This window comes from Corvus moneduloides, chromosome 8, assembly GCF_009650955.1.
Source record: "Corvus moneduloides isolate bCorMon1 chromosome 8, bCorMon1.pri, whole genome shotgun sequence".
Lineage (NCBI taxonomy): Eukaryota > Metazoa > Chordata > Aves > Passeriformes > Corvidae > Corvus > Corvus moneduloides.
The window spans coordinates 6,583,257-6,591,377 of record NC_045483.1 but is presented as its reverse complement, the minus strand read 5'-3'; positions in this window follow the sequence as shown (position 1 = coordinate 6,591,377).

Below are 8,121 nucleotides of genomic sequence, written 5' to 3'. Positions count from 1 at the left end.
CAGGTCGGGTGAGATTTTCTTTGACGCCATCTAAATTCCTACTTTTTTTTTGTTTTAATTCTGCCTTCGAAGGGGCAGGTTGCACTGTGAGGCTGCTCCCAGAGCTGGCAGAAAGAGCTCACCCTGTTTCCAGATGGTTCCTGGGGAGATTTGTTCAACTGACCTGGAGGAATTTGTCTCTCACCCACTCTGAGCCCATTCCTTGCCCAGAGGAGAATCCATTGCTTGTGGCTCCATATTCGTTTCCAAATCTCTCAAGTACATTTCACTATTACAAGCTAAGTTCCCCCACTCAGAATTTTGTGAGAAAAAAATACAGTTTGGGTGACTCAATCGTATTTAGGATGTGTTAGTGCTATGGAGAACCACCAGCATTTCGTCAGCCGGAATAAATCATTGGCTTCATTGCGTTAATGCATCCATTCGTCCTGCTAAAAAATATGACACATGCATCCCCCAACTTCTAGTTATTTTTAAGGATGGGAACTGAGAATTTGAGGAGGTTTTATTCCTATCCTAGAAATGTCTCACTGGAAGGCTTATTTTTTCAAGTTAGGAGTGCATATTGCATATTGCTTTTTGGTGGATCCTTCCTGAGATACCCAACCCTCAGTTTTCAGAGATAATGAGAAACTACAGAATTTACTTTGGAATTGTGAATATTGTGTGCAGCAGGAGGAAAAAACCGAAACAACTCCACTAGCTGAGTAAAGATGCGGATGCCCCAAATTGACATTTCCTTCTGAAGAAGAGGGTTTTTAACTCTGTGTTTAAATTTACAGATCTGGTATAATCTGTCTCACAAAAGGGATACTCTCATTTGTGAACAGCTTTGCAGTCTTACCTGCAACAAGTAAAACACTTGAATTGTTTGGTAATAGTGGCTTAGAGCCCAACCACTTTGGATCAGAACATGTTAAAACAAAAAACGACAGTGAGGGTTTGCATCCAAGGTTTAGTTTGGCCCAAATACAAACCCAGTATTTTCACTGAAGCTCATCTTTAATTATCTTTTAAAGTATGTTCTGCTTGTTTTATCAAGAGCTTAACATTTTGGATGTAAAGTTGCTTTGGATGCTTGCTTCAAGAGGCTCATCTTGTTCAAGCTTAAAGTATCCTGGTTCTTAATTAGGGATTCTGTTAATATCTCACACAGACCTAGCTTTTATTTTATCATGAAACAAGATCCTCTGCTTAGGAACTGTAGCTCTCAGATAACTTTTCCAAGATTAAAAAAAATATTTCAAAAATATCTATTTTAATTGTAAATATAACAAATTCGGGCTTTTAATATTACCAGTATCCAAGGCAAACTGAAGATTTCCTTTATTCCCTGTCTGCTGTTACATCTTAAGTCCAGAAACTGTTACTTAATTCGCAGATGCGAGTGAGACTTGTCACACGCATTTCACTTCTATCTGCATTTACTTTGCTGACTTGTGGTATTCATGTAAATGCCAGCTTGCTTAAGGCTTAGGAAGTGATATGTTTGGGACAGTTATTATCACATTTGTCATTTAGTGTTCATTCCAGTACCTTTTCCTTACATGCTCTGAAGCACATTCACCATCCCTGCTCAGGATTGCAGGCAGCCTCCCCAAGACCCTCTTGCACGCGCCCAAATTATCTTTTTCAGAATGGAGATTGTTTTAGCTACTTCCCCTAATCCATTTCAAGTATAATTACACTATGGTCAATATGTTTTTGATATTCCATAACCTCACATTATTTTTTTTAATGCTTGGCTCACTTCCTGGATTAGTCCAAAGCAGCCTCTGGCTGATGGAGAGGCTTCAGGAAACTGCATTAAAAAGCAATTTTGGTTTGCGCAGGGATTCACTGGCTAAAGGGTTAATACACACTTCAGGGATGAGTGTGGGCTTTGAGATGAGGGTCCCCGTGAGGCTTTGTGCCTCACTTGCCCTTCATTAAAAGCGTAATTCCCTGCGTCAATCCGCAGGTAGTTGTCAGGTCCGGCAGCCGCCGGTCGCGGAGCATCTGCTGTGTCTCGTTAGCCTCCAGATAAGCTCGGCCAAATCAGGCTCCCTCGCTGCCTCCCTCGCTCCCTGCTGCTGGAGGGGACCACCCCTGCGGGAAGGTCAGAGCTGCACACGCGGCCGGGCCGCAGCCGCGGAGGCGCAGGGCAGAGGTTCTGTATCAGCCTCTGTGTCCTGCGGCAGGGAGGGCGAGAGGGCTGCGGGGGCAGTGGGAGGGAACCGCCTGGCACTGCCACACTCCGAGCCCGAGTTCGTGCCCGGGTCTCGGGAGAGCAATTACTTGTGCGAAGAGTCGGTAATCCAATTTCAGCAGCTCCGGCCCTGGGATCGGTGACATGCCGTGGCAGGTCCTGGATGCCTGCAGCTGCTCGCACGGCCCGTGTATCCTACGGGGCTCAGCTGGAAAGAGAAGCTAGGTAAGGGAGCAGAAGATTTGAGGGAACCTGCTCCAGTCCTCCAAGCTGGAGGGAGTATCTCAGAAATTTTAGCTCAGACTGGAGTTTTTTTCAGAGAAGGAAGATTCTGGGATTTCTGCATTACTCACCTAAGCGTCTCTGATTGCTGCTAAGTTTCATATGAGGTCTCGAGCCATTAAAAAGAAAAACAAAAAGGAAATTACTGATCAGCTCATGTACTTTATGGAGAAGGTGTGTTTAGTGTAGGTGCAGTGGGCAGGCATGACTGTGTCCTTTCATGCCTTGGGCTTCTCAGGCACCTTCGCAGGGCTGTACATAAAGCTGTCCTTCTCAGCATCTGTAAGCGTGTTTGTGGAGCTGAACTGTTCACAAATGCCTGAAGAGATCCTTTCATCTCCCCTCCTGTTTGGTCAGCCCTTCCTCCCCTCAACCCAACAGTTTAAACTAAAATGAATATAACTTTTTCCAAGCACTCAAAGGTAGACCAGGCATTTTGATGTAAATAAATCTGGGGGGAAAAGTCCCTTTTATACTGGTGGGAAGCTCAGGAAAGGTAAATGGAAACGTTTATTTACATATTCTCATTTCTCTTTCTTCCTCCTAACAGGTTTTCACAACTGTCTTCCCCTGCCTGTATTGATGCTTCTGTATTCAGAGAATTAAAAGATGCACATGGGCTCCCAAGGCTAATCTATATGCACGAAGTTTTATTCTCTTCACAACATATTTCTGCACAAACTCAAGTAGATTTTCTCAGAAAAAATCCCAAAGACCATGTTTAATGACAAATAATAATCATTGCGACCATATCTGAATGATAATTCTAATATAAGTACATATGTTTGTATTTTAATACATACACATGTCAATTTGGGCTACATATTTGTAATAACATGAATTACTTTGTTCAACTACGTAAGACAAATAGCTATAATATTAAAATCTCTGTAAGTACCATTAGTAACACATTTCAGCTGAGAAAGCATAACATTACAATTCCTGCCATTCTCCCTTTAGAGTTTATTTAATAGTCTGGTTTCATACTAAGCTGTCTGTGCTGCTTCTGTTCAGAGCAAGGCAAACATCAGCCAAATTTAAATTCACCCAGAAACACAACCTCATGATTCACACTCAAGAAATGATACATTTGAAAGGACAGAAGCAATTTGTAATGTCACAAACATTTTGCAAGTTGTAAAACTATTATCTCTGTAGTAACAGTCAGATCTGGCCTTATCCTTTGACATGGAGTCTAGGCTGTAAGTTTTTAACACTTTTTTTAACACCTTTTTTTTGTGCATAAGGCATTGCAGAGGAACAGGCTAAGTGAACTGCCTACACAAAGGAAGGAACAAAAATAAGTAAGAAAAATAGTAAGGAAAATCAGCAGACTGGGGAGGCTGTTCTAAAATTTGGGTTATCAGTAAAAATAGATGGAAATTTCTGGCAGAAATGCAATTTAAAACAAGGATCTTCATGTTCACTTCCAAACTTCTGTCAAGGCAAAAAATCCAAATCCCTTTTAACTGAAGAACAATTTCCCATATTTTGGACAAACTGTACTCCTGTAGCTTCATTAGGCCAGAAAGCAAAGCTCATGGGTATTCATAGTTTTGGATCCGTTCAATTTCCACTCCCTTTTCCCAGGCACTCGGTGATGCTGAGGATGCTGGATTGAGTGAGAAGGTGAAATTCTAATCTGCAGGCTAAAAGAAGTGAGGAACCTGTTTGTTGTCTTCAGCATCACAGCAGATGAGCATTTCCTCCCACTACCAGCCTACTAATTTTCAGTTATTCCACTAATTTAAGAAGCATGTCTCTAAAACCACAGCTGCCTGAAATGCAGCCCATACACTTCTATTTGAACTTACTTATTGAGCTCTACATCTAACAAATGGAAAAACTGAAGCAAATATTTTCAATATGAAATTTAAAACTTCTCTGAATTAAGCCTTAAAGCAGCTTGGCTTCCTGAATAATTTCTGCTAAATTTTGTCATCCCTGCAAGGTTATTTAATCCGAATCAATATTTAAAAAAAAAAAAGCCAGGAAGATGAAAACTGTCATCTAAAAAGTGAAACTGAAGTTCTGTGAGCGCTGTATTTCCAAATAATGTTATTTTTATTGGAATGGGTAAAGCTTAGAATATGGTAATAAAAACTTGGAGGGTTTTTTTGCCAAGATTTTGACTTAACTGCATTTGATCAGCAACATTTTCTCAAAAGCTTTTGAAAAGAGCAGCCCATGTAACTACCTGAGTACCAGCAATACATTTTCTGCCATTGGTACTGTGACCTGATCAGCTCAGCTCAAAGACAAATAAAATCTTTAATGCAGTCAGTGCAGTTTTTGTTTGAATTCCATGTGTTGAAACTGCTCAGATTTTACTGAGGGAGCTCCAAGTGCATGCACTGCCAGCCATATGAATGATAACCCTTATTTTTATAATAGGATTGCTGCGTTTATCACCCCAATTACAATGATCCTAAGTGCTGATCCTAAGCCCTTCTGCTTTAAAAAAGGAGAGTATATTAAACAAGGGATATCTGCAAAGGCAAGAAACTGTTAATGAAGTGCTGAAACTGTACATGTAAAAATTTCTAAGGGTTGAAAAACTGAGTAAAGCTCCTCTCAAGTGCTGTTTAGTTCCACAGCCTGTGTACTCCTACCACCTCGTACAAGTGGGAGTATTGTCAGCTTCTAGTAGTCTGAGAGAGAAATGTTACCTATGAGGAATATAATCAATGCACATCACGTACAGTGGCTACAGTAAAGGTCTCCGTAGCAACATTAAGAACAGATATTTTTAAATGCTCTTAGTCTTATGTTCATCGGTTTTTTTAAATGGAACTTTAACTGCTTCCACTGCAGATGCTGCTGTGAGCTAATCATCCAACGAAAGTCCTTTGCTGAGGCTTGAAAGGATGATCCCTGCCTTGTTTTTCTGCAGATCACCACTGGCTTGCTTTCCCTCGCAATCAGTAAATATCCACTAAATATTGCATCATTATTTATCAACAGGCAGCTGGTCTGAAAAATCAGCATGTCAGAGCTTCCTCTCCTCTGGCAGGAGTAGGAAGAGCTGTGGGAATAGAAAGAATTAAAAAGGAAAACTTGAGCAGGTTATGGCAGATGATCCAGCAAAATGGTAGAAAACAAGAGCCTGGGGAGGCTCATCATGCCTGGGAATGGGGCTGAGAGAGGCAGAGTTAGGAGGTAAGGTGGCAAGGAGGAGGAGGAAGCTGGAAAGCTCCTCAAAGCCCTGTGAACTGCTACAGGTGCTGCAGTGGGGGAGCTGCTGTGGGAGCAGAGCTTGATCAAGAGAGGAAGAACAACAGAAAACAGTTGGGTTTATCTCAGGGATCAGAAATGGCTGGTTCTGGAGGAGGAGCCAGAAGAATGTTAATATTTTTCTGAGAAATGAAGCGGTGTGTGAGTTTTTCTTGCAAACCCCTCTGTCACAACAGTGTCCCCAGAGCTTCATCCCCTACTGATTCCAGCATAAAGACTGAGTTAAGGCAAGCATGGATTTCCAGACCTCCTTGTAATCAGCATTTTTCTTTGTTATCTCAGAGTAATCCTATTGCTTTCCCCTGATTCCTCAACCCTACCGATGGCAAAGCAGTTTGAGAGGGGAATGTAGATTTCAGGCAGGTAAAACAGGTAGAAAAAGGAGGAGCTCCACTCTGTACTTAGAGTGGTACTGAGGCTTCATTTTCTGGAAAGAACAGAAAGCTCTTCCTTTTCACTGTTAGCTTCTCAAGAGAAAACCAGCAAGGACCAATATTAGGAATAATTTATACATTGCTGTACACAGGAGTGATACGGGAGTGATAGAGGCATGTACTGCAAGCCTTGGACTTCATTAATTATATATAAATATGCATACTTGGTAAAAAAACAACCCTCCTAAGTTTGTTAATAGACTTCTGAGATGCTAATCTTTGCTTCATCAGCTTAAATGCTTAAAACATAGTCTGGCAGTACTGTTTGTACCATGCAGAAATGATCTGCTTTGGAGGGAGCACAACCCAGGGAGCATGAGAGTGTAGTCATCTATTACCTGCTCTGTTAGGTACACAGGGTTCTGGTCCATCTCTGAGCAGCTTGGGCACAAAGGGTGTCAAAGGCAGGGGAAGGGAATCCCAGGCAAACATGTAAAAATTGCATGTTTAGAAGGATGGCAGGAAAAAATGCATGGGGATTTAACAGCAGGGCTTGTCAAGAGCAGGGTATGCAGAAGGGTGGGTAAAACGAGTGGATAGGTAAAAGGATTGAATTCTGCCCTGTGCAAAAGCTCCCCAGGGGAGGCCAGAGGTCTTTAACAGAGATTCACTGAGATGCATTTGTGCAACAGAATTGCCTGGCCTGGGCAGAGCTGGTGTATTTGGGTGTTCCTCTCTCTTCAGTTAGGACGGGAGCACAAATTTCTTCAGCTAATTACAGCTCTGTTCCTAATGGCAATTGTCTGGGATGTTCTCCTTGTTCAGGACTCTATCCCACTTCCACTCATGCTGTTTTACTGGGAAAGCCTGGGAGAGAGCCTGTCGATGGCAATTTGGCTGAGCTGCCCATATCTCTAGGAAAAGGGCAGCCATCAGCAGCTCTGTGAATGCTTAATGCAATCAGTACAGCTCCTGGCTGGCTGGGTGGGAGGTAGCTGAAAATTTAAGGCCAACTGCACAGTCTGTTCAGGATCTTTGCCAAGGAGCAGCTGGACAGGCTGCTGGCTGAAGCCTGTTACACCACCATGGTTCATAACCAAGGTAATTGTCTGTGTTTGATTTTACACAGGAGATCTGTGGGCATCAATACTTCCTCCGCACCAGTTGCTCAGCATATCTGATGCTGTAATGTGAGCTCGCTGGCTTTCTTGTTGTCAGAAGGGCACCATCAAGGACATTTTCAAAGTGTATGCCAAGTTATTTGTGTAACCCTCTCAGAACAATGAAAATATTGCTTTTCCACAAGGCCAAGTTCTTATTTGATTCCTACAGTTACCCTCATCAGCATGACTCTTCCCACAGTAACTTTCTTTTTCGTGTCTTTTATTGGAGAGGTGCATTTACTGGGGGAAATTTTTCATTTGACACAAGATAGGTGCCGTTACAACAAGCACAGGTTCAAATTTAGGTGAAGAGGAGGTCACAGATGCAATGAAGATTTAAAAGCAAGTTGTTGCTGTTCTTCTCACATCATTGATTTTCCCCTTTTACTTCACTTTTTACATTTAGTAGAGTTAGCAGTAACACTCTCTAGTTGGTTTACACTTTGTGTTTCATTTTGTTGTTGTTTTGGGGTTTTTCTTGACACAAGTGTTACCTACAGATATAGGTTTTAGTCAGAATTCATCAGCACAGTTCTGTCGGCCCTCCTTTCTTGTAATTCTGGCTCAATATTTTGTTTCTCTGTTCTTCTGTACCTGGGCTCAATATGCCCAGCTGTCAGGGTGGTTTTGCTTTGAATCTGTCCCATCCCAGCATTCAAGGAGGCTATTATAATGATTCAGATGCCAAACCTGGAGAGAACAGCCCTGTCAGACAGCAATGCCAGGATTCCTGCCTGAATTCTCAGACATCAGCCAAGTTGCTTCATATCTTCAGAAGGTATTTAGTCACCTGAATCCTATGAGATGGAGCTTAGGTCTTCAAGCCCTGAAGTCACACCTGTAAGATCAGGATGAATGTGCTTACTAAAATTACAAGCTG